Raw genomic sequence first — 26,680 nt, 5'->3', positions numbered from 1 at the left:
GCAGATAAAAATTAGACATTTCTGTTTTCATTGAAAACAGATGACCTAAGAGTGAATGTTATAATACAACATAACATGATTGCAGCTTCTAATGTATTAACTTGATCACACCAACGCTCTGCAGCATTGGATGGTTACTGGCATTGTCAGGTGAAAATTGAAGTACTGGGAAAATGGCTAATTGGAGATACTGGGTTGAGTGGCATCTTTTTCAAAGGTTGGGAAAACAGTAGTTAGAAATGATGCTACATATCATATGTTAGCTTTAAATAGAAAAAAACGACACTTTGTTACCAATTTCTTTTACAATAACAAAATAAATTGAAACTTCTTTAGTTCTTTAATCAGTTGTTTGCTGTATTATGACATTTTTTATGGTTAAAAGCTAAATGATTTTAGGATAAAATGTATTCTCATTAGCAGAGAAAGAACAGAGTTTATAATTGAACAAACAACACATATAACATTGGATGTTAGCAGGAAAGGCTTCTTAAAAGTGGACCAATTGCATAAGTCCAGTATTGATAAATCTTGTTTCACTGGGGATTGAACCCAGGACCTTCCACGAGTAAAGCAGATGTGATAACCCTTACACTATGAAACCAGGATGAGTGGACAATGGGTGGCCAAGTTTGTATGATCAGAAATGTGCATGATCACTTTGTTACCAATTTATTATACAATAACAAAATAAATTGAAACTTCTTTAGTTCTTTAATCAGTTGTTTGCTCTAATATGATAGTTTTTTATGGTTGAAAGCTAAATGTTTTAAAGATAAAATGTAATCTAATTAGCAGTGAAGAAACAGTTTGTAAGTTAACAAACAACATATTTCACATTGGGCAGTAGCAGGAAAGCCTTCCTTAAAGTATACCTGTTGGTATAGGTCATGATTAATAAATTTGATTTCACTGGGGATTGAACCCAGGACCTTTTGCGTGTAAAGCAGATGGGATTACCACTACACTATGAAACCAAGATGGAAGCTTTCCTCACATGGTTGGTCAAACTTGCAAGATCAAAAATTTTAGTTAAAACTTAGTAAAGAGTAATGAGCACAATGTCAAATAAACCTGTATATATCTATTTCAAATGAAACATTTTACAAAGCTTTTCAAGTTAATAATATTTATATTTGAAAAAAATATGCATTATTTCTAGCAACTTGAACATGTGTATTCTACTGACATGAGATTTAACAAGATTGTCTTGCTATCTATTTTCTTGCCTTGTTATCAAGAGCTGCTTGCATATTTTGGTAAGACTTTGTAGAAATAAAATGCCTTTTAATGACATAATTCAAGTATACTGCTTAAAAAAAACTTGTAGGATAACAAAAATACTACCATTCAAATGTTAAATTTATCATCATTTTTGGTAAACTTGCAGATAAAAATTAGACATTTCTGTTTTCATTGAAAACCGATGACCTAAGAGTGAATGATATAAGACAAAATATGATTGCAGCTTCTAATGTATTAACTTGATCACACCAACGCTCTGCAGCATTGGATGGTTACTGGCATTGTCAGGTGAAAATTGAAGTACTGGGAAAAATGGCTACATGGAGATACTGGGTTGAGTGGCATCTTTTTCAATGGTTGCGAAAACAGTAGTTAGAAATGATGCTGCAATTCAAATGTTAGCTTTAAATAGAAAAAAACGACACTTTGTTACCAATCTCTTTTACAACAACAAAATATATTGAAACTTCTTTAGTTCTTTAATCAGTTGTTTTCTGTATTATGATTTTTTATGGTTAAAAGCTAAATGATTTTAGGATAAAATGTAATCTCATTAGCAGAGAAAGAACAGAGTTTATAATTGAATAAACAACACATCTAACATTGGATGTTAGTAGGAAAGGCTTCTTAAAAGTGGACCAGTTGAATAAGTTCAGTATTGACAAATCCAGTTTTACTGGGGATTGAACCCAAGACTTTCCACGAGTAAAGCAGATGTGATAACCCTTACACTATGAAACCAGGATGAGAGAACAATGGGTGGCCAAGTTTGTATGATCAGAAATGTGCATGATCACTTTGTTACCAATTTATTATTCAATAACAAAATAAATTGAAACTTCTTTAGTTCTTTAATCAGTTGTTTGCTCTAGTATGATAGTTTTTTATGGTTGAAAGCTAAATGTTTTAAAGATAAAATGTATTCTCATTAGCAGAGAAGAAATAGTTTGTAAGTTAACAAACAACATATATCACATTGGGCAGTAGCAGGAAAGCCTTCCTTAAAGTATACCTGTTGGTATAGGTCATGATTAATAAATTTGATTTCACTGGGGATTGAACCCAGGACCTTTTGCGTGTAAAGCAGATGGGATTACCACTACACTATGAAACCAAGATGGAGGCTGCCCTCACATGGTTGGTCAAACTTGCAAGATCAAAAATTTTAGTTAAAACTTAGTAAAGAGTAATGAGCACAATGTCAAATAAACCTGTATATATCTATTTCAAATGAAACATTTTACAAAGCTTTTCAAGTTAATAATATTTATATTTGAAAAAAATATGCATTATTTCTAGCAACTTGAACATGTGTATTCTACTGACATGAGATTTAACAAGATTGTCTTGCTATCTATTTTCTTGCCTTGTTATCAAGAGCTGCTTGCATATTTTGGTAAGACTTTGTAGAAATAAAATGCCTTTTAATGACATAATTCAAGTATACTGCTTAAAAAAAACTTGTAGGATAACAAAAATACTACCATTCAAATGTTAAATTTATCATCATTTTTGGTAAACTTGCAGATAAAAATTAGACATTTCTGTTTTCATTGAAAACAGATGACCTAAGAGTGAATGATATAAGACAAAATATGATTGCAGCTTCTAATGTATTAACTTGATCACACCAACGCTCTGCAGCATTGGATGGTTACTGGCATTGTCAGGTGAAAATTGAAGTACTGGGAAAAATGGCTACATGGAGATACTGGGTTGAGTGGCATCTTTTTCAATGGTTGCGAAAACAGTAGTTAGAAATGATGCTGCAATTCAAATGTTAGCTTTAAATAGAAAAAAACGACACTTTGTTACCAATCTCTTTTACAACAACAAAATAAATTGAAACTTCTTTAGTTCTTTAATCAGTTGTTTTCTGTATTATGATTTTTTTATGGTTAAAAGCTAAATGATTTTAGGATAAAATGTATTCTCATTAGCAGAGAAAGAACAGAGTTTATAATTGAATAAACAACACATCTAACATTGGATGTTAGCAGGAAAGGCTTCTTAAAAGTGGACCAGTTGAATAAGTTCAGTATTGACAAATCCAGTTTTACTGGGGATTGAACCCAAGACTTTCCACGAGTAAAGCAGATGTGATAACCCTTACACTATGAAACCAAGATGAAAGGACAATGGGTGGCCAAGATTGTATGATCAGAAATGTGCATGATCACTTTGTTACCAATTTATTATTCAATAACAAAATAAATTGAAACTTCTTTAGTTCTTTAATCAGTTGTTTGCTCTAGTATGATAGTTTTTTATGGTTGAAAGCTAAATGTTTTAAAGATAAAATGTATTCTCATTAGCAGAGAAGAAATAGTTTGTAAGTTAACAAACAACATATTTCACATTGGGCAGTAGCAGGAAAGCCTTCCTTAAAGTATACCTGTTGGTATAGGTCATGATTAATAACTTTGAGTTCACTGGGGATTGAACCCAGGACCTTCTGCGTGTAAAGCAGTTGGGATTACCACTACAGTATGAAATCTGTATATATCTATTTCAAATGAAACATTTTACAAAGCTTTTCAAGCTAATAGTATTTATATTTGAAAAAAATATGCATTTTTTCTAGCAACTTGAACATTTGTATTCTACTGACATGAGATTTAACAATATTGTCTTGCTATGTATTTTGTTGCCTTGTTATCAAGAGTTGCTTGCATATTTTGGTAAGACTTTGTAGAAATAAAATGCCTTTTAATGACATAATTCAAGTCAACTGCTTAAAAAAACATGTAGATTAACAAAAATACTACCATTCCAAATGTTAAATTTATCATCATTTTTGCTAAACTTGCAGATAAAAATTAGACATTTCTGTTTTCATTGAAAACAGATGACCTAAGAGTGAATGTTATAATACAACATAACATGATTGCAGCTTCTAATGTATTAACTTGATCACACCAACCCTCTGCAGCATTGGATGGTTACTGGCATTGTCAGGTGAAAATTGAAGTACTGGGAAAATGGCTACATGAAGATACTGGGTTGAGTGGCATCTTTTTCAAAGGTTGTGAAAACAGTAGTTAGAAATGATGCTACAATTCATATGTTAGCTTTAATTAGAAAAAAATGATACTTTGTTACCAATCTCTTTTACAATAACAAAATAAATTGAAACTTCTTTAGTTCTTTAATCAGTTGTTTGCTGTATTATGATATTTTTTATGGTTAAAAGCTAAATGATTTTAGGATAAAATGTATTCTCATTAGCAGAGAAAGAACAGAGTTTATAATTGAACAAACAACACATATAACATTGGATGTTAGCAGGAAAGGCTTCTTAAAAGTGGACCAATTGCATAAGTCCAGTATTGATAAATCTTGTTTCACTGGTGATTGAACCCAGGACCTTCCACGAGTAAAGCAGATGTGATAACCCTTACACTATGAAACCAGGATGAGTGGACAATGGGTGGCCAAGTTTGTATGATCAGAAATGTGCATGATCACTTTGTTACCAATTTATTATACAATAACAAAATAAATTGAAACTTCTTTAGTTCTTTAATCAGTTGTTTGCTCTAATATGATAGTTTTTTATGGTTGAAAGCTAAATGTTTTAAAGATAAAATGTAATCTAATTAGCAGTGAAGAAACAGTTTGTAAGTTAACAAACAACATATTTCACATTGGGCAGTAGCAGGAAAGCCTTCCTTAAAGTATACCTGTTGGTATAGGTCATGATTAATAAAATTGATTTCACTGGGGATTGAACCCAGGACCTTTTGCGTGTAAAGCAGATGGGATTACCACTACACTATGAAACCAAGATGGAAGCTTTCCTCACATGGTTGGTCAAACTTGCAAGATCAAAAATTTTAGTTAAAACTTAGTAAAGAGTAATGAGCACAATGTCAAATAAACCTGTATATATCTATTTCAAATGAAACATTTTACAAAGCTTTTCAAGTTAATAATATTTATATTTGAAAAAAATATGCATTGTTTCTAGCAACTTGAACATGTGTATTCTACTGACATGAGATTTAACAAGATTGTCTTGCTATCTATTTTCTTGCCTTGTTATCAAGAGCTGCTTGCATATTTTGGTAAGACTTTGTAGAAATAAAATGCCTTTTAATGACATAATTCAAGTATACTGCTTAAAAAAAACTTGTAGGATAACAAAAATACTACCATTCAAATGTTAAATTTATCATCATTTTTGGTAAACTTGCAGATAAAAATTAGACATTTCTGTTTTCATTGAAAACCGATGACCTAAGAGTGAATGATATAAGACAAAATATGATTGCAGCTTCTAATGTATTAACTTGATCACACCAACGCTCTGCAGCATTGGATGGTTACTGGCATTGTCAGGTGAAAATTGAAGTACTGGGAAAAATGGCTACATGGAGATACTGGGTTGAGTGGCATCTTTTTCAATGGTTGCGAAAACAGTAGTTAGAAATGATGCTGCAATTCAAATGTTAGCTTTAAATAGAAAAAAACGACACTTTGTTACCAATCTCTTTTACAACAACAAAATAAATTGAAACTTCTTTAGTTCTTTAATCAGTTGTTTTCTGTATTATGATTTTTTATGGTTAAAAGCTAAATGATTTTAGGATAAAATGTATTCTCATTAGCAGAGAAAGAACAGAGTTTATAATTGAATAAACAACACATCTAACATTGGATGTTAGTAGGAAAGGCTTCTTAAAAGTGGACCAGTTGAATAAGTTCAGTATTGACAAATCCAGTTTTACTGGGGATTGAACCCAAGACTTTCCACGAGTAAAGCAGATGTGATAACCCTTACACTATGAAACCAGGATGAGAGGACAATGGGTGGCCAAGTTTGTATGATCAGAAATGTGCATGATCACTTTGTTACCAATTTATTATTCAATAACAAAATAAATTGAAACTTCTTTAGTTCTTTAATCAGTTGTTTGCTCTAGTATGATAGTTTTTTATGGTTGAAAGCTAAATGTTTTAAAGATAAAATGTATTCTCATTAGCAGAGAAGAAATAGTTTGTAAGTTAACAAACAACATATATCACTTTGGGCAGTAGCAGGAAAGCCTTCCTTAAAGTATACCTGTTGGTATAGGTCATGATTAATAAATTTGATTTCACTGGGGATTGAACCCAGGACCTTTTGCGTGTAAAGCAGATGGGATTACCACTACACTATGAAACCAAGATGGAGGCTGCCCTCACATGGTTGGTCAAACTTGCAAGATCAAAAATTTTAGTTAAAACTTAGTAAAGAGTAATGAGCACAATGTCAAATAAACCTGTATATATCTATTTCAAATGAAACATTTTACAAAGCTTTTCAAGTTAATAATATTTATATTTGAAAAAAATATGCATTATTTCTAGCAACTTGAACATGTGTATTCTACTGACATGAGATTTAACAAGATTGTCTTGCTATCTATTTTCTTGCCTTGTTATCAAGAGCTGCTTGCATATTTTGGTAAGACTTTGTAGAAATAAAATGCCTTTTAATGACATAATTCAAGTATACTGCTTAAAAAAAACTTGTAGGATAACAAAAATACTACCATTCAAATGTTAAATTTATCATCATTTTTGGTAAACTTGCAGATAAAAATTAGACATTTCTGTTTTCATTGAAAACAGATGACCTAAGAGTGAATGATATAAGACAAAATATGATTGCAGCTTCTAATGTATTAACTTGATCACACCAACGCTCTGCAGCATTGGATGGTTACTGGCATTGTCAGGTGAAAATTGAAGTACTGGGAAAAATGGCTACATGGAGATACTGGGTTGAGTGGCATCTTTTTCAATGGTTGCGAAAACAGTAGTTAGAAATGATGCTGCAATTCAAATGTTAGCTTTAAATAGAAAAAAACGACACTTTGTTACCAATCTCTTTTACAACAACAAAATAAATTGAAACTTCTTTAGTTCTTTAATCAGTTGTTTTCTGTATTATGATTTTTTTATGGTTAAAAGCTAAATGATTTTAGGATAAAATGTATTCTCATTAGCAGAGAAAGAACAGAGTTTATAATTGAATAAACAACACATCTAACATTGGATGTTAGCAGGAAAGGCTTCTTAAAAGTGGACCAGTTGAATAAGTTCAGTATTGACAAATCCAGTTTTACTGGGGATTGAACCCAAGACTTTCCACGAGTAAAGCAGATGTGATAACCCTTACACTATGAAACCAGGATGAGAGGACAATGGGTGGCCAAGATTGTATGATCAGAAATGTGCATGATCACTTTGTTACCAATTTATTATTCAATAACAAAATAAATTGAAACTTCTTTAGTTCTTTAATCAGTTGTTTGCTCTAGTATGATAGTTTTTTATGGTTGAAAGCTAAATGTTTTAAAGATAAAATGTATTCTCATTAGCAGAGAAGAAATAGTTTGTAAGTTAACAAACAACATATTTCACATTGGGCAGTAGCAGGAAAGCCTTCCTTAAAGTATACCTGTTGGTATAGGTCATGTTTAATAACTTTGAGTTCACTGGGGATTGAACCCAGGACCTTCTGCGTGTAAAGCAGTTGGGATTACCACTACAGTATGAAATCTGTATATATCTATTTCAAATGAAACATTTTACAAAGCTTTTCAAGCTAATAGTATTTATATTTGAAAAAAATATGCATTTTTTCTAGCAACTTGAACATTTGTATTCTACTGACATGAGATTTAACAATATTGTCTTGCTATGTATTTTGTTGCCTTGTTATCAAGAGTTGCTTGCATATTTTGGTAAGACTTTGTAGAAATAAAATGCCTTTTAATGACATAATTCAAGTCAACTGCTTAAAAAAACTTGTAGATTAACAAAAATACTACCATTCCAAATGTTAAATTTATCATCATTTTTGCTAAACTTGCAGATAAAAATTAGACATTTCTGTTTTCATTGAAAACAGATGACCTAAGAGTGAATGTTATAATACAACATAACATGATTGCAGCTTCTAATGTATTAACTTGATCACACCAACCCTCTGCAGCATTGGATGGTTACTGGCATTGTCAGGTGAAAATTGAAGTACTGGGAAAATGGCTACATGAAGATACTGGGTTGAGTGGCATCTTTTTCAAAGGTTGGGAAAACAGTAGTTAGAAATGATGCTACAATTCATATGTTAGCTTTAATTAGAAAAAAATGATACTTTGTTACCAATCTCTTTTACAATAACAAAATAAATTGAAACTTCTTTAGTTCTTTAATCAGTTGTTTGCTGTATTATGATATTTTTTATGGTTAAAAGCTAAATGATTTTAGGATAAAATGTATTCTCATTAGCAGAGAAAGAATAGAGTTTATAATTGAACAAATAACACATCTAACATTGGATATTAGTAGGAAAGGCTTCTTAAAAGTAGACCAGATTGAATAAATTCAGTATTGACAAATCTGGTTTCACTGGGGATTGAACCCAGGACCTTCTACGAGTAAAGCAGATGTGATAACCCTTACACTATGAAACCAAGATGAGTGGATCATGGGTGGCCAAGTTTGAATGATCACAAATGTGCATGATCACTTTGTTACCAATTTATTACACAATAACAAAATAAATTGAAACTTCTTTAGTTCTTCAATCAGCTGTTTGCTCTATTATGATAGTTTTTTATGGTTGAAAGCTAAATGTTTTTAAGATAAAATGTATTCTCATTAGCAGTGAAGAAACAGTTTGTAAGTGAACAAACAACATATTTCACATTGGGCAGTAGCAGGAAAGCCTTCCTTAAAGTATACCTGTTGGTATAGGTCATGATTAATAAATTTGATTTCACTGGGGATTGAACCCAGGACCTTCTGCGTGTAAAGCAGATGTGATAACCACTACACTATGAAACCAAGATGGAGGCTGTTCTCACATGGTTGGTCAAACTTGCATGATCAAATATTTTAGTTAAAACTTAGTAAAGAGTAATGAGCACAATGTCAAATAAACCTGTATATATCTATTTCAAATGAAACATTTTACAAAGCTTTTCAAGCTAATAATATTTATATTTGAAAAAAATATGCATTCTTTCTAGCAACTTGAACATTTGTATTCTACTGACATGAGATTTAACAAGATTGTCTTGCTATGTATTTTCTTGCCTTGTTATCAAGAGCTGCTTGCATATTTTGGTAAGACTTTGTAGAAATAAAATGCCTTTTAATGACATAATTCAAGTATACTGCTTAAAAAAAACTTGTAGATTAACAAAAATACTACCATTCCAAATGTTAAATTTATCATCATTTTTGCTAAACTTGCAGATAAAAATTAGACATTTCTGTTTTCATTGAAAACAGATGACCTAAGAGTGAATGTTATAATACAACATAACATGATTGCAGCTTCTAATGTATTAACTTGATCACACCAACGCTCTGCAGCATTGGATGGTTACTGGCATTGTCAGGTGAAAATTGAAGTACTGGGAAAATGGCTAAATGGAGATACTGGGTTGAGTGGCATCTTTTTCAAAGGTTGGGAAAACAGTAGTTAGAAATGATGCTACATATCATATGTTAGCTTTAAATAGAAAAAAACGACACTTTGTTACCAATTTCTTTTACAATAACAAAATAAATTGAAACTTCTTTAGTTCTTTAATCAGTTGTTTGCTGTATTATGACATTTTTTATGGTTAAAAGCTAAATGATTTTAGGATAAAATGTATTCTCATTAGCAGAGAAAGAACAGAGTTTATAATTGAACAAACAACACATATAACATTGGATGTTAGCAGGAAAGGCTTCTTAAAAGTGGACCAATTGCATAAGTCCAGTATTGATAAATCTTGTTTCACTGGGGATTGAACCCAGGACCTTCCACGAGTAAAGCAGATGTGATAACCCTTACACTATGAAACCAGGATGAGTGGATAATGGGTGGCCAAGTTTGTATGATCAGAAATGTGCATGATCACTTTGTTACCAATTTATTATACAATAACAAAATAAATTGAAACTTCTTTAGTTCTTTAATCAGTTGTTTGCTCTAATATGATAGTTTTTTATGGTTGAAAGCTAAATGTTTTAAAGATAAAATGTAATCTAATTAGCAGTGAAGAAACAGTTTGTAAGTTAACAAACAACATATTTCACATTGGGCAGTAGCAGGAAAGCCTTCCTTAAAGTATACCTGTTGGTATAGGTCATGATTAATAAAATTGATTTCACTGGGGATTGAACCCAGGACCTTTTGCGTGTAAAGCAGATGGGATTACCACTACACAATGATACCAAGATGGAGGCTGTCCTCACATGGTTGGTCAAACTTGCAAGATCAAAAATTTTAGTTAAAACTTAGTAAAGAGTAATGAGCACAATGTCAAATAAACCTGTATATATCTATTTCAAATGAAACATTTTACAAAGCTTTTCAAGTTAATAATATTTATATTTGAAAAAAATATGCATTATTTCTAGCAACTTGAACATGTGTATTCTACTGACATGAGATTTAACAAGATTGTCTTGCTATCTATTTTCTTGCCTTGTTATCAAGAGCTGCTTGCATATTTTGGTAAGACTTTGTCGAAATAAAATGCCTTTTAATGACATAATTCAAGTATACTGCTTAAAAAAAACTTGTAGGATAACAAAAATACTACCATTCAAATGTTAAATTTATCATCATTTATGGTAAACTTGCAGATAAAAATTAGACATTTCTGTTTTCATTGAAAACAGATGACCTAAGAGTGAATGTTATAATACAACATAACATGATTGCAGCTTCTAATGTATTAACTTGATCACACCAATGCTCTGCAGCATTGGATGGTTACTGGCATTGTCAGGTGAAAATTGAAGTACTGGGAAAATGGCTAAATGGAGATACTGGGTTGAGTGGCATCTTTTTCAAAGGTTGGGAAAACAGTAGTTAGAAATGATGCTACATATCATATGTTAGCTTTAAATAGAAAAAAATGACACTTTGTTACCAATTTCTTTTACAATAACAAAATAAATTGAAACTTCTTTAGTTCTTTAATCAGTTGTTTGCTGTATTATGACATTTTTTATGGTTAAAAGCTAAATGATTTTAGGATAAAATGTATTCTCATTAGCAGAGAAAGAACAGAGTTTATAATTGAACAAACAACACATATAACATTGGATGTTAGCAGGAAAGGCTTCTTAAAAGTGGACCAATTGCATAAGTCCAGTATTGATAAATCTTGTTTCACTGGGGATTGAACCCAGGACCTTCCACGAGTAAAGCAGATGTGATAACCCTTACACTATGAAACCAGGATGAGTGGACAATGGGTGGCCAAGTTTGTATGATCAGAAATGTGCATGATCACTTTGTTACCAATTTATTATACAATAACAAAATAAATTGAAACTTCTTTAGTTCTTTAATCAGTTGTTTGCTCTAATATGATAGTTTTTTATGGTTGAAAGCTAAATGTTTTAAAGATAAAATGTAATCTAATTAGCAGTGAAGAAACAGTTTGTAAGTTAACAAACAACATATTTCACATTGGACAGTAGCAGGAAAGCCTTCCTTAAAGTATACCTGTTGGTATAGGTCATGATTAATAAATTTGATTTCACTGGGGATTGAACCCAGGACCTTTTGCGTGTAAAGCAGATGGGATTACCACTACACTATGAAACCAAGATGGAGGCTGTACTCACATGGTTGGTCAAACTTGCAAGATCAAAAATTTTAGTTAAAACTTAGTAAAGAGTAATGAGCACAATGTCAAATAAACCTGTATATATCTATTTCAAATGAAACATTTTACAAAGCTTTTCAAGTTAATAATATTTATATTTGAAAAAAATATGCATTATTTCTAACAACTTGAACATGTGTATTCTACTGACATGAGATTTAACAAGATTGTCTTGCTATCTATTTTCTTGCCTTGTTATCAAGAGCTGCTTGCATATTTTGGTAAGACTTTGTAGAAATAAAATGCCTTTTAATGACATAATTCAAGTATACTGCTTAAAAAAAACTTGTAGGATAACAAAAATACTACCATTCAAATGTTAAATTTATCATCATTTTTGGTAAACTTGCAGATAAAAATTAGACATTTCTGTTTTCATTGAAAACCGATGACCTAAGAGTGAATGATATAAGACAAAATATGATTGCAGCTTCTAATGTATTAACTTGATCACACCAACGCTCTGCAGCATTGGATGGTTACTGGCATTGTCAGGTGAAAATTGAAGTACTGGGAAAAATGGCTACATGGAGATACTGGGTTGAGTGGCATCTTTTTCAATGGTTGCGAAAACAGTAGTTAGAAATGATGCTGCAATTCAAATGTTAGCTTTAAATAGAAAAAAACGACACTTTGTTACCAATCTCTTTTACAACAACAAAATAAATTGAAACTTCTTTAGTTCTTTAATCAGTTGTTTTCTGTATTATGATTTTTTTATGGTTAAAAGCTAAATGATTTTAGGATAAAATGTATTCTCATTAGCAGAGAAAGAACAGAGTTTATAATTGAATAAACAACACATCTAACATTGGATGTTAGCAGGAAAGGCTTCTTAAAAGTGGACCAGTTGAATAAGTTCAGTATTGACAAATCCAGTTTTATTGGGGATTGAACCCAAGACTTTCCACGAGTAAAGCAGATGTGATAACCCTTACACTATGAAACCAGGATGAGAGGACAATGGGTGGCCAAGTTTGTATGATCAGAAATGTGCATGATCACTTTGTTACCAATTTATTATTCAATAACAAAATAAATTGAAACTTCTTTAGTTCTTTAATCAGTTGTTTGCTCTAGTATGATAGTTTTTTATGGTTGAAAGCTAAATGTTTTAAAGATAAAATGTACTCTCATTAGCAGAGAAGAAATAGTTTGTTAATTAACAAACAACATATTTCACATTGGGCAGTAGCAGGAAAGCCTTCCTTAAAGTATACCTGTTGGTATAGGTCATGATTAATAACTTTGATTTCACTGGGGATTGAACCCAGGACCTTCTGCATGTAAAGCAGTTGGGATTACCACTACAGTATGAAATCTGTATATAACTATTTCAAATGAAACATTTTACAAAGCTTTTCAAGCTAATAGTATTTATATTTGAAAAAAATATGCATTTTTTCTAGCAACTTGAACATTTGTATTCTACTGACATGAGATTTAACAATATTGTCTTGCTATGTATTTTGTTGCCTTGTTATCAAGAGTTGCTTGCATATTTTGGTAAGACTTTGTAGAAATAAAATGACTTTTAATGACATAATTCAAGTCAACTAATTAAAAAAACTTGTAGATTAACAAAAATACTACCATTCCAAATGTTAAATTTATCATCATTTTTGCTAAACTTGCAGATAAAAATTAGACATTTCTGTTTTCATTGAAAACAGATGACCTAAGAGTGAATGTTATAATACAACATAACATGATTGCAGCTTCTAATGTATTAACTTGATCACACCAACCCTCTGCAGCATTGGATGGTTACTGGCATTGTCAGGTGAAAATTGAAGTACTGGGAAAATGGCTACATGAAGATACTGGGTTGAGTGGCATCTTTTTCAAAGGTTGGGAAAACAGTAGTTAGAAATGATGCTACAATTCATATGTTAGCTTTAATTAGAAAAAAATGATACTTTGTTACCAATCTCTTTTACAATAACAAAATAAATTGAAACTTCTTTAGTTCTTTAATCAGTTGTTTGCTGTATTATGATATTTTTTATGGTTAAAAGCTAAATGATTTTAGGATAAAACGTATTCTCATTAGCAGAGAAAGAATAGAGTTTATAATTGAACAAATAACACATCTAACATTGGATATTAGTAGGAAAGGCTTCTTAAAAGTAGACCAGATTGAATAAGTTCAGTATTGACAAATCTGGTTTCACTGGGGATTGAACCCAGGACCTTCTACGAGTACAGCAGATGTGATAACCCTTACACTATGAAACCAAGATGAGTGGATCATGGGTGGCCAAGTTTGTATGATCACAAATGTGCATGATCACTTTGTTACCAATTTATTAAACAATAACAAAATAAATTGAAACTTCTTTAGTTCTTCAATCAGCTGTTTGCTCTATTATGATAGTTTTTTATGGTTGAAAGCTAAATGTTTTTAAGATAAAATGTATTCTCATTAGCAGTGAAGAAACAGTTTGTAAGTGAACAAACAACATATTTCACATTGGGCAGTAGCAGGAAAGCCTTCCTTAAAGTATACCTGTTGGTATAGGTCATGATTAATAAATTTGATTTCACTGGGGATTGAACCCAGGACCTTCTGCGTGTAAAGCAGATGTGATAACCACTACACTATGAAACCAAGATGGAGGCTGTTCTCACATGGTTGGTCAAACTTGCATGATCAAATATTTTAGTTAAAACTTAGTAAACAGTAATGAGCACAATGTCAAATAAACCTGTATATATCTATTTCAAATGAAACATTTTACAAAGCTTTTCAAGCTAATAATATTTATATTTGAAAAAAATATGCATTATTTCTAGCAACTTGAACATTTGTATTCTACTGACATGAGATTTAACAAGATTGTCTTGCTATGTATTTTCTTGCCTTGTTATCAAGAGCTGCTTGCATATTTTGGTAAGACTTTGTAGAAATAAAATGCCTTTTAATGACATAATTCAAGTATACTGCTTAAATAAAACTTGTAGATTAACAAAAATACTACCATTCCAAATGTTAAATTTATCATCATTTTTGCTAAACTTGCAGATAAAAATTAGACATTTCTGTTTTCATTGAAAACAGATGACCTAAGAGTGAATGTTATAATACAACATAACATGATTGCAGCTTCTAATGTATTAACTTGATCACACCAACGCTCTGCAGCATTGGATGGTTACTGGCATTGTCAGGTGAAAATTGAAGTACTGGGAAAATGGCTAAATGGAGATACTGGGTTGAGTGGCATCTTTTTCAAAGGTTGGGAAAACAGTAGTTAGAAATGATGCTACATATCATATGTTAGCTTTAAATAGAAAAAAACCACACTTTGTTACCAATCTCTTTTACAACAACAAAATAAATTGAAACTTCTTTAGTTCTTTAATCAGTTGTTTTCTGTATTATGATTTTTTTATGGTTAAAAGCTAAATGATTTTAGGATAAAATGTATTCTCATTAGCAGAGAAAGAACAGAGTTTATAATTGAATAAACAACACATCTAACATTGGATGTTAGCAGGAAAGGCTTCTTAAAAGTGGACCAGTTGAATAAGTTCAGTATTGACAAATCCAGTTTTACTGGGGATTGAACCCAGGACTTTCCACGAGTAAAGCAGATGTGATAACCCTTACACTATGAAACCAGGATGAGAGGACAATGGGTGGCCAAGTTTGTATGATCAGAAATGTGCATGATCACTTTGTTACCAATTTATTATTCAATAACAAAATAAATTGAAACTTCTTTAGTTCTTTAATCAGTTGTTTGCTCTAGTATGATAGTTTTTTATGGTTGAAAGCTAAATGTTTTAAAGATAAAATGTATTCTCATTAGCAGAGAAGAAATAGTTTGTAAGTGAACAAACAACATATTTCACATTGGGCAGTAGCAGGAAAGCCTTCCTTAAAGTATACCTGTTGGTATAGGTCATGATTAATAAATTTGATTTCACTGGGGATTGAACCCAGGACCTTTTGCGTGTAAAGCAGATGGGATTACCACTACACTATGAAACCAAGATGGAGGCTGCCCTCACATGGTTGGTCAAACTTGCAAGATCAAAAATTTTAGTTAAAACTTAGTAAAGAGTAATGAGCACAATGTCAAATAAACCTGTATATATCTATTTCAAATGAAACATTTTACAAAGCTTTTCAAGTTAATAATATTTATATTTGAAAAAAATATGCATTATTTCTAGCAACTTGAACATGTGTATTCTACTGACATGAGATTTAACAAGATTGTCTTGCTATCTATTTTCTTGCCTTGTTATCAAGAGCTGCTTGCATATTTTGGTAAGACTTTGTAGAAATAAAATGCCTTTTAATGACATAATTCAAGTATACTGCTTAAAAAAAACTTGTAGGATAACAAAAATACTACCATTCAAATGTTAAATTTATCATCATTTTTGGTAAACTTGCAGATAAAAATTAGACATTTCTGTTTTCATTGAAAACCGATGACCTAAGAGTGAATGATATAAGACAAAATATGATTGCAGCTTCTAATGTATTAACTTGATCACACCAACGCTCTGCAGCATTGGATGGTTACTGGCATTGTCAGGTGAAAATTGAAGTACTGGGAAAAATGGCTACATGGAGATACTGGGTTGAGTGGCATCTTTTTCAATGGTTGCGAAAACAGTAGTTAGAAATGATGCTGCAATTCAATTGTTAGCTTTAAATATAAAAAAACGACACTTTGTTACCAATCTCTTTTACAACAACAAAATAAATTGGAACTTCTTTAGTTCTTTAATCAGTTGTTTTCTGTATTATGATTTTTTTATGGTTAAAAGCTAAATGATTTTAGGATAAAATGTATTCTCATTAGCAGAGAAAGAACAGAGTTTATAATTGAATAAACAACACATCTAACATTGGATGTTAGCAGGAAAGGCTTCTTAAAAGTGGACCAGTTGAATAAGTTCAGTATTGACAAATCCAGTTTTACTGGGGATTGAACCCAAGACTTTCCACGAGTAAAGCAGATGTGATAACCCTTACACTATGAAACCAGGATGAGAGGACAATGGGTGGCCAAGTTTGTATGATCAGAAATGTGCATGATCACTTTGTTACCAATTTATTATTCAATAACAAAATAAATTGAAACTTCTTTAGTTCTTTAATCAGTTGTTTGCTCTAGTATGATAGTTTTTTATGGTTGAAAGCTAAATGTTTTAAAGATAAAATGTATTCTCATTAGCAGAGAAGAAATAGTTTGTAAGTTAACAAACAACATATTTCACATTGGGCAGTAGCAAGAAAGCCTTCCTTAAAGTATACCTGTTGGTATAGGTCATGATTAATAAATTTGATTTCACTGGGGATTGAACCCAGGACCTTCTGCGTGTAAAGCAGATGTGATAACCACTACACTATGAAACCAAGATGGAGGCTGTTCTCACATGGTTGGTCAAACTTGCATGATCAAATATTTTAGTTAAAACTTAGTAAAGAGTAATGAGCACAATGTCAAATAAACCTGTATATATCTATTTCAAATGAAACATTTTACAAAGCTTTTCAAGCTAATAATATTTATATTTGAAAAAAATATGCATTCTTTCTAGCAACTTGAACATTTGTATTCTACTGACATGAGATTTAACAAGATTGTCTTGCTATGTATTTTCTTGCCTTGTTATCAAGAGCTGCTTGCATATTTTGGTAAGATTTTGTAGAAATAAAATGCCTTTTAATGACATAATTCAAGTATACTGCTTAAAAAAAACTTGTAGATTAACAAAAATACTACCATTCCAAATGTTAAATTTATCATCATTTTTGCTAAACTTGCAGATAAAAATTAGACATTTCTGTTTTCATTGAAAACAGATGACCTAAGAGTGAATGTTATAATACAACATAGCATGATTGCAGCTTCTAATGTATTAACTTGATCACACCAATGCTCTGCAGCATTGGATGGTTACTGGCATTGTCAGGTGAAAATTGAAGTACTGGGAAAATGGCTAAATGGAGATACTGGGTTGAGTGGCATCTTTTTCAAAGGTTGGGAAAACAGTAGTTAGAAATGATGCTACATATCATATGTTAGCTTTAAATAGAAAAAAACGACACTTTGTTACCAATTTCTTTTACAATAACAAAATAAATTGAAACTTCTTTAGTTCTTTAATCAGTTGTTTGCTGTATTATGACATTTTTTATGGTTAAAAGCTAAATGATTTTAGGATAAAATGTATTCTCATTAGCAGAGAAAGAACAGAGTTTATAATTGAACAAACAACACATATAACATTGGATGTTAGCAGGAAAGGCTTCTTAAAAGTGGACCAATTGCATAAGTCCAGTATTGATAAATCTTGTTTCACTGGGGATTGAACCCAGGACCTTCCACGAGTAAAGCAGATGTGATAACCCTTACACTATGAAACCAGGATGAGTGGACACTGGGTGGCCAAGTTTGTATGATCAGAAATGTGCATGATCACTTTGTTACCAATTTATTATACAATAACAAAATAAATTGAAACTTCTTTAGTTCTTTAATCAGTTGTTTGCTCTAATATGATAGTTTTTTATGGTTGAAAGCTAAATGTTTTAAAGATAAAATGTAATCTAATTAGCAGTGAAGAAACAGTTTGTAAGTTAACAAACAACATATTTCACATTGGGCAGTAGCAGGAAAGCCTTCCTTAAAGTATACCTGTTGGTATAGGTCATGATTAATAAAGTTGATTTCACTGGGGATTGAACCCAGGACCTTTTGCGTGTAAAGCAGATGGGATTACCACTACACTATGAAACCAAGATGGAGGCTGTCCTCACATGGTTGGTCAAACTTGCAAGATCAAAAATTTTAGTTAAAACTTAGTAAAGAGTAATGAGCACAATGTCAAATAAACCTGTATATATCTATTTCAAATGAAACATTTTACAAAGCTTTTCAAGTTAATAATATTTATATTTGAAAAAAATATGCATTATTTCTAGCAACTTGAACATGTGTATTCTACTGACATGAGATTTAACAAGATTGTCTTGCTATCTATTTTCTTGCCTTGTTATCAAGAGCTGCTTGCATATTTTGGTAAGACTTTGTAGAAATAAAATGCCTTTTAATGACATAATTCAAGTATACTGCTTAAAAAAAACTTGTAGGATAACAAAAAATACTACCATTCAAATGTTAAATTTATCATCATTTATGGTAAACTTGCAGATAAAAATTAGACATTTCTGTTTTCATTGAAAACAGATGACCTAAGAGTGAATGTTATAATACAACATAACATGATTGCAGCTTCTAATGTATTAACTTGATCACACCAACCCTCTGCAGCATTGGATGGTTACTGGCATTGTCAGGTGAAAATTGAAGTACTGGGAAAATGGCTAACTGGAGATACTGGGTTGAGTGGCATCTTTTTCAAAGGTTGGGAAAACAGTAGTTAGAAATGATGCTACATATCATATGTTAGCTTTAAATAGAAAAAAACGACACTTTGTTACCAATTTCTTTTACAATAACAAAATAAATTGAAACTTCTTTAGTTCTTTAATCAGTTGTTTGCTGTATTATGACATTTTTTATGGTTAAAAGCTAAATGATTTTAGGATAAAATGTATTCTCATTAGCAGAGAAAGAACAGAGTTTATAATTGAACAAACAACACATATAACATTGGATGTTAGCAGGAAAGGCTTCTTAAAAGTGGACCAATTGCATAAGTCCAGTATTGATAAATCTTGTTTCACTGGGGATTGAACCCAGGACCTTCCACGAGTAAAGCAGATGTGATAACCCTTACACTATGAAACCAGGATGAGTGGACACTGGGTGGCCAAGTTTGTATGATCAGAAATGTGCATGATCACTTTGTTACCAATTTATTATACAATAACAAAATAAATTGAAACTTCTTTAGTTCTTTAATCAGTTGTTTGCTCTAATATGATAGTTTTTTATGGTTGAAAGCTAAATGTTTTAAAGATAAAATGTAATCTAATTAGCAGTGAAGAAACAGTTTGTAAGTTAACAAACAACATATTTCACATTGGGCAGTAGCAGGAAAGCCTTCCTTAAAGTATACCTGTTGGTATAGGTCATGATTAATAAATTTGATTTCACTGGGGATTGAACCCAGGACCTTTTGCGTGTAAAGCAGATGGGATTACCACTACACTATGAAACCAAGATGGAGGCTGTACTCACATGGTTGGTCAAACTTGCAAGATCAAAAATTTTAGTTAAAACTTAGTAAAGAGTAATGAGCACAATGTCAAATAAACCTGTATATATCTATTTCAAATGAAACATTTTACAAAGCTTTTCAAGTTAATAATATTTATATTTGAAAAAAATATGCATTATTTCTAGCAACTTGAACATGTGTATTCTACTGACATGAGATTTAACAAGATTGTCTTGCTATCTATTTTCTTGCCTTGTTATCAAGAGCTGCTTGCATATTTTGGTAAGACTTTGTAGAAATAAAATGCCTTTTAATGACATAATTCAAGTATACTGCTTAAAAAAAACTTGTAGGATAACAAAAAATACTACCATTCAAATGTTAAATTTATCATCATTTATGGTAAACTTGCAGATAAAAATTAGACATTTCTGTTTTCATTGAAAACAGATGACCTAAGAGTGAATGTTATAATACAACATAACATGATTGCAGCTTCTAATGTATTAACTTGATCACACCAACCCTCTGCAGCATTGGATGGTTACTGGCATTGTCAGGTGAAAATTGAAGTACTGGGAAAATGGCTAACTGGAGATACTGGGTTGAGTGGCATCTTTTTCAAAGGTTGGGAAAACAGTAGTTAGAAATGATGCTACATATCATATGTTAGCTTTAAATAGAAAAAAACGACACTTTGTTACCAATTTCTTTTACAATAACAAAATAAATTGAAACTTCTTTAGTTCTTTAATCAGTTGTTTGCTGTATTATGACATTTTTTATGGTTAAAAGCTAAATGATTTTAGGATAAAATGTATTCTCATTAGCAGAGAAAGAACAGAGTTTATAATTGAACAAACAACACATATAACATTGGATGTTAGCAGGAAAGGCTTCTTAAAAGTGGACCAATTGCATAAGTCCAGTATTGATAAATCTTTTTTCACTGGGGATTGAACCCAGGACCTTCCACGAGTAAAGCAGATGTGATAACCCTTACACTATGAAACCAGGATGAGTGGACAATGGGTGGCCAAGTTTGTATGATCAGAAATGTGCATGATCACTTTGTTACCAATTTATTATACAATAACAAAATAAATTGAAACTTCTTTAGTTCTTTAATCAGTTGTTTGCTCTAATATGATAGTTTTTTATGGTTGAAAGCTAAATGTTTTAAAGATAAAATGTAATCTAATTAGCAGTGAAGAAACAGTTTGTAAGTTAACAAACAACATATTTCACATTGGGCAGTAGCAGGAAAGCCTTCCTTAAAGTATACCTGTTGGTATAGGTCATGATTAATAAATTTGATTTCACTGGGGATTGAACCCAGGACCTTTTGCGTGTAAAGCAGATGGGATTACCACTACACTATGAAACCAAGATGGAGGCTGTACTCACATGGTTGGTCAAACTTGCAAGATCAAAAATTTTAGTTAAAACTTAGTAAAGAGTAATGAGCACAATGTCAAATAAACCTGTATATATCTATTTCAAATGAAACATTTTACAAAGCTTTTCAAGTTAATAATATTTATATTTGAAAAAAATATGCATTATTTCTAGCAACTTGAACATGTGTATTCTACTGACATGAGATTTAACAAGATTGTCTTGCTATCTATTTTCTTGCCTTGTTATCAAGAGCTGCTTGCATATTTTGGTAAGACTTTGTAGAAATAAAATGCCTTTTAATGACATAATTCAAGTATACTGCTTAAAAAAAACTTGTAGGATAACAAAAATACTACCATTCAAATGTTAAATTTATCATCATTTTTGGTAAACTTGCAGATAAAAATTAGACATTTCTGTTTTCATTGAAAACAGATGACCTAAGAGTGAATGATATAAGACAAAATATGATTGCAGCTTCTAATGTATTAACTTGATCACACCAACGCTCTGCAGCATTGGATGGTTACTGGCATTGTCAGGTGAAAATTGAAGTACTGGGAAAAATGGCTACATGGAGATACTGGGTTGAGTGGCATCTTTTTCAATGGTTTGCGAAAACAGTAGTTAGAAATGATGCTGCAATTCAAATGTTAGCTTTAAATAGAAAAAAACGACACTTTGTTACCAATCTCTTTTACAACAACAAAATAAATTGAAACTTCTTTAGTTCTTTAATCAGTTGTTTTCTGTATTATGATTTTTTTATGGTTAAAAGCTAAATGATTTTAGGATAAAATGTATTCTCATTAGCAGAGAAAGAACAGAGTTTATAATTGAATAAACAACACATCTAACATTGGATGTTAGCAGGAAAGGCTTCTTAAAAGTGGACCAGTTGAATAAGTTCAGTATTGACAAATCCAGTTTTACTGGGGATTGAACCCAAGACTTTCCACGAGTAAAGCAGATGTGATAACCCTTACACTATGAAACCAGGATGAGAGGACAATGGGTGGCCAAGTTTGTATGATCAGAAATGTGCATGATCACTTTGTTACCAATTTATTATTCAATAACAAAATAAATTGAAACTTCTTTAGTTCTTTAATCAGTTGTTTGCTCTAGTATGATAGTTTTTTATGGTTGAAAGCTAAATGTTTTAAAGATAAAATGTATTCTCATTAGCAGAGAAGAAATAGTTTGTAAGTTAACAAACAACATATTTCACATTGGGCAGTAGCAGGAAAGCCTTCCTTAAAGTATACCTGTTGGTATAGGTCATGATTAATAACTTTGATTTCACTGGGGATTGAACCCAGGACCTTCTGCGTGTAAAGCAGTTGGGATTACCACTACAGTATGAAATCTGTATATAACTATTTCAAATGAAACATTTTACAAAGCTTTTCAAGCTAATAGTATTTATATTTGAAAAAAATATGCATTTTTTCTAGCAACTTGAACATTTGTATTCTACTGACATGAGATTTAACAATATTGTCTTGCTATGTATTTTGTTGCCTTGTTATCAAGAGTTGCTTGCATATTTTGGTAAGACTTTGTAGAAATAAAATGCCTTTTAATGACATAATTCAAGTCAACTGCTTAAAAAAACTTGTAGATTAACAAAAATACTACCATTCCAAATGTTAAATTTATCATCATTTTTGCTAAACTTGCAGATAAAAATTAGACATTTCTGTTTTCATTGAAAACAGATGACCTAAGAGTGAATGTTATAATACAACATAACATGATTGCAGCTTCTAATGTATTAACTTGATCACACCAACGCTCTGCAGCATTGGATGGTTACTGGCATTGTCAGGTGAAAATTGAAGTACTGGGAAAATGGCTAAATGGAGATACTGGGTTGAGTGGCATCTTTTTCAAAGGTTGGGAAAACAGTAGTTAGAAATGATGCTACATATCATATGTTAGCTTTAAATAGAAAAAAACGACACTTTGTTACCAATTTCTTTTACAATAACAAAATAAATTGAAACTTCTTTAGTTCTTTAATCAGTTGTTTGCTGTATTATGACATTTTTTATGGTTAAAAGCTAAATGATTTTAGGATAAAATGTATTCTCATTAGCAGAGAAAGAACAGAGTTTATAATTGAACAAACAACACATATAACATTGGATGTTAGCAGGAAAGGCTTCTTAAAAGTGGACCAATTGCATAAGTCCAGTATTGATAAATCTTGTTTCACTGGGGATTGAACCCAGGACCTTCCACGAGTAAAGCAGATGTGATAACCCTTACACTATGAAACCAGGATGAGTGGACAATGGGTGGCCAAGTTTGTATGATCAGAAATGTGCATGATCACTTTGTTACCAATTTATTATACAATAACAAAATAAATTGAAACTTCTTTAGTTCTTTAATCAGTTGTTTGCTCTAATATGATAGTTTTTTATGGTTGAAAGCAAAATGTTTTAAAGATAAAATGTAATCTAATTAGCAGTGAAGAAACAGTTTGTAAGTTAACAAACAACATATTTCACATTGGGCAGTAGCAGGAAAGCCTTCCTTAAAGTATACCTGTTGGTATAGGTCATGATTAATAAATTTGATTTCACTGGGGATTGAACCCAGGACCTTTTGCGTGTAAAGCAGATGGGATTACCACTACACTATGAAACCAAGATGGAGGCTGCCCTCACATGGTTGGTCAAACTTGCAAGATCAAAAATTTTAGTTAAAACTTAGTAAAAGAGTAATGAGCACAATGTCAAATAAACCTGTATATATCTATTTCAAATGAAACATTTTACAAAGCTTTTCAAGTTAATAATATTTATATTTGAAAAAAATATGCATTATTTCTAGCAACTTGAACATGTGTATTCTACTGACATGAGATTTAACAAGATTGTCTTGCTATCTATTTTCTTGCCTTGTTATCAAGAGCTGCTTGCATATTTTGGTAAGACTTTGTAGAAATAAAATGCCTTTTAATGACATAATTCAAGTATACTGCTTAAAAAAAACTTGTAGGATAACAAAAATACTACCATTCAAATGTTAAATTTATCATCATTTTTGGTAAACTTGCAGATAAAAATTAGACATTTCTGTTTTCATTGAAAACAGATGACCTAAGAGTGAATGATATAAGACAAAATATGATTGCAGCTTCTAATGTATTAACTTGATCACACCAACGCTCTGCAGCATTGGATGGTTACTGGCATTGTCAGGTGAAAATTTAAGTACTGGGAAAAATGGCTACATGGAGATACTGGGTTGAGTGGCATCTTTTTCAAAGGTTGCGAAAACAGTAGTTAGAAATGATGCTGCAATTCAAATGTTAGCTTTAAATAGAAAAAAATGACACTTTGTTACCAATCTCTTTTACAACAACAAAATAAATTGAAACTTCTTTAGTTCTTTAATCAGTTGTTTTCTGTATTATGATTTTTTTATGGTTAAAAGCTAAATGATTTTAGGATAAAATGTATTCTCATTAGCAGAGAAAGAACAGAGTTTATAATTGAATAAACAAAGAACGAAAGAACAGAGTTTATAATTGAATAAACAACACATCTAACATTGGATGTTAGCAGGAAAGGCTTCTTAAAAGTGGACCAGTTGAATAAGTTCAGTATTGACAAATCCAGTTTTACTGGGGATTGAACCCAAGACTTTCCACGAGTAAAGCAGATGTGATAACCCTTACACTATGAAACCAGGATGAGAGGACAATGGGTGGCCAAGTTTGTATGATCAGAAATGTGCATGATCACTTTGTTACCAATTTATTATTCAATAACAAAATAAATTGAAACTTCTTTAGTTCTTTAATCAGTTGTTTGCTCTAGTATGATAGTTTTTTATGGTTGAAAGCTAAATGTTTTAAAGATAAAATGTATTCTCATTAGCAGAGAAGAAATAGTTTGTAAGTTAACAAACAACATATTTCACATTGGGCAGTAGCAGGAAAGCCTTCCTTAAAGTATACCTGTTGGTATAGGTCATGATTAATAACTTTGATTTCACTGGGGATTGAACCCAGGACCTTCTGCGTGTAAAGCAGTTGGGATTACCACTACAGTATGAAATCTGTATATATCTATTTCAAATGAAACATTTTACAAAGCTTTTCAAGCTAATAGTATTTATATTTGAAAAAAATATGCATTTTTTCTAGCAACTTGAACATTTGTATTCTACTGACATGAGATTTAACAAGATTGTCTTGCTATGTATTTTGTTGCCTTGTTATCAAGAGCTGCTTGCATATTTTGGTAATACTTTGTAGAAATAAAATGCCTTTTAATGACATAATTCAAGTCAACTGCTTAAAAAAACTTGTAGATTAACAAAAATACTACCATTCCAAATGTTAAATTTATCATCATTTTTGCTAAACTTGCAGATAAAAATTAGACATTTCTGTTTTCATTGAAAACAGATGACCTAAGAGTGAATGTTATAATACAACATAACATGATTGCAGCTTCTAATGTATTAACTTGATCACACCAACGCTCTGCAGCATTGGATGGTTACTGGCATTGTCAGGTGAAAATTGAAGTACTGGGAAAATGGCTAAATGGAGATACTGGGTTGAGTGGCATCTTTTTCAAAGGTTGGGAAAACAGTAGTTAGAAATGATGCTACATATCATATGTTAGCTTTAAATAGAAAAAAACGACACTTTGTTACCAATTTCTTTTACAATAACAAAATAAATTGAAACTTCTTTAGTTCTTTAATCAGTTGTTTGCTGTATTATGACATTTTTTATGGTTAAAAGCTAAATGATTTTAGGATAAAATGTATTCTCATTAGCAGAGAAAGAACAGAGTTTATAATTGAACAAACAACACATATAACATTGGATGTTAGCAGGAAAGGCTTCTTAAAAGTGGACCAATTGCATAAGTCCAGTATTGATAAATCTTGTTTCACTGGGGATTGAACCCAGGACCTTCCACGAGTAAAGCAGATGTGATAACCCTTACACTATGAAACCAGGATGAGTGGACAATGGGTGGCCAAGTTTGTATGATCAGAAATGTGCATGATCACTTTGTTACCAATTTATTATACAATAACAAAATAAATTGAAACTTCTTTAGTTCTTTAATCAGTTGTTTGCTCTAATATGATAGTTTTTTATGGTTGAAAGCAAAATGTTTTAAAGATAAAATGTAATCTAATTAGCAGTGAAGAAACAGTTTGTAAGT

At 31.3% G+C, this 26,680-nt stretch overlaps 14 non-coding genes across 14 annotated transcripts; all 14 read right to left on the bottom strand.

Annotated features, from left to right (window-relative positions):
• Positions 1–904: 904 nt before the first annotated feature.
• Positions 905–977, bottom strand: TRNAV-UAC (transfer RNA valine (anticodon UAC)). The gene has a single exon. It is a non-coding gene; the product is annotated as a tRNA-Val (tRNA).
• Positions 978–2,286: 1,309 nt separating this feature from the next.
• Positions 2,287–2,359, bottom strand: TRNAV-UAC (transfer RNA valine (anticodon UAC)). The gene has a single exon. It is a non-coding gene; the product is annotated as a tRNA-Val (tRNA).
• Positions 2,360–4,957: 2,598 nt separating this feature from the next.
• On the bottom strand, positions 4,958–5,030 carry TRNAV-UAC (transfer RNA valine (anticodon UAC)). The gene has a single exon. It is a non-coding gene; the product is annotated as a tRNA-Val (tRNA).
• Positions 5,031–6,339: 1,309 nt separating this feature from the next.
• Positions 6,340–6,412, bottom strand: TRNAV-UAC (transfer RNA valine (anticodon UAC)). The gene has a single exon. It is a non-coding gene; the product is annotated as a tRNA-Val (tRNA).
• A 2,226-nt stretch (positions 6,413–8,638) lies between these two features.
• TRNAV-UAC (transfer RNA valine (anticodon UAC)) lies at positions 8,639–8,711 on the bottom strand. The gene has a single exon. It is a non-coding gene; the product is annotated as a tRNA-Val (tRNA).
• A 300-nt stretch (positions 8,712–9,011) lies between these two features.
• TRNAV-UAC (transfer RNA valine (anticodon UAC)) lies at positions 9,012–9,084 on the bottom strand. Its single transcript has one exon. It is a non-coding gene; the product is annotated as a tRNA-Val (tRNA).
• Positions 9,085–11,784: 2,700 nt separating this feature from the next.
• On the bottom strand, positions 11,785–11,857 carry TRNAV-UAC (transfer RNA valine (anticodon UAC)). Its single transcript has one exon. It is a non-coding gene; the product is annotated as a tRNA-Val (tRNA).
• A 2,599-nt stretch (positions 11,858–14,456) lies between these two features.
• Positions 14,457–14,529, bottom strand: TRNAV-UAC (transfer RNA valine (anticodon UAC)). Its single transcript has one exon. It is a non-coding gene; the product is annotated as a tRNA-Val (tRNA).
• Positions 14,530–15,842: 1,313 nt separating this feature from the next.
• TRNAV-UAC (transfer RNA valine (anticodon UAC)) lies at positions 15,843–15,915 on the bottom strand. The gene has a single exon. It is a non-coding gene; the product is annotated as a tRNA-Val (tRNA).
• A 1,310-nt stretch (positions 15,916–17,225) lies between these two features.
• On the bottom strand, positions 17,226–17,298 carry TRNAV-UAC (transfer RNA valine (anticodon UAC)). The gene has a single exon. It is a non-coding gene; the product is annotated as a tRNA-Val (tRNA).
• Positions 17,299–18,612: 1,314 nt separating this feature from the next.
• TRNAV-UAC (transfer RNA valine (anticodon UAC)) lies at positions 18,613–18,685 on the bottom strand. Its single transcript has one exon. It is a non-coding gene; the product is annotated as a tRNA-Val (tRNA).
• Positions 18,686–19,999: 1,314 nt separating this feature from the next.
• TRNAV-UAC (transfer RNA valine (anticodon UAC)) lies at positions 20,000–20,072 on the bottom strand. Its single transcript has one exon. It is a non-coding gene; the product is annotated as a tRNA-Val (tRNA).
• Positions 20,073–21,386: 1,314 nt separating this feature from the next.
• On the bottom strand, positions 21,387–21,459 carry TRNAV-UAC (transfer RNA valine (anticodon UAC)). Its single transcript has one exon. It is a non-coding gene; the product is annotated as a tRNA-Val (tRNA).
• A 2,599-nt stretch (positions 21,460–24,058) lies between these two features.
• On the bottom strand, positions 24,059–24,131 carry TRNAV-UAC (transfer RNA valine (anticodon UAC)). The gene has a single exon. It is a non-coding gene; the product is annotated as a tRNA-Val (tRNA).
• Positions 24,132–26,680: the final 2,549 nt, after the last annotated feature.

The sequence above is a fragment of the Taudactylus pleione genome, unplaced genomic scaffold, assembly GCF_031769625.1.
Source record: "Taudactylus pleione unplaced genomic scaffold, aTauple2 ptg000085l, whole genome shotgun sequence".
NCBI lineage: Eukaryota > Metazoa > Chordata > Amphibia > Anura > Myobatrachidae > Taudactylus > Taudactylus pleione.
This window is presented reverse-complemented; position numbering and strand designations above follow the sequence as displayed.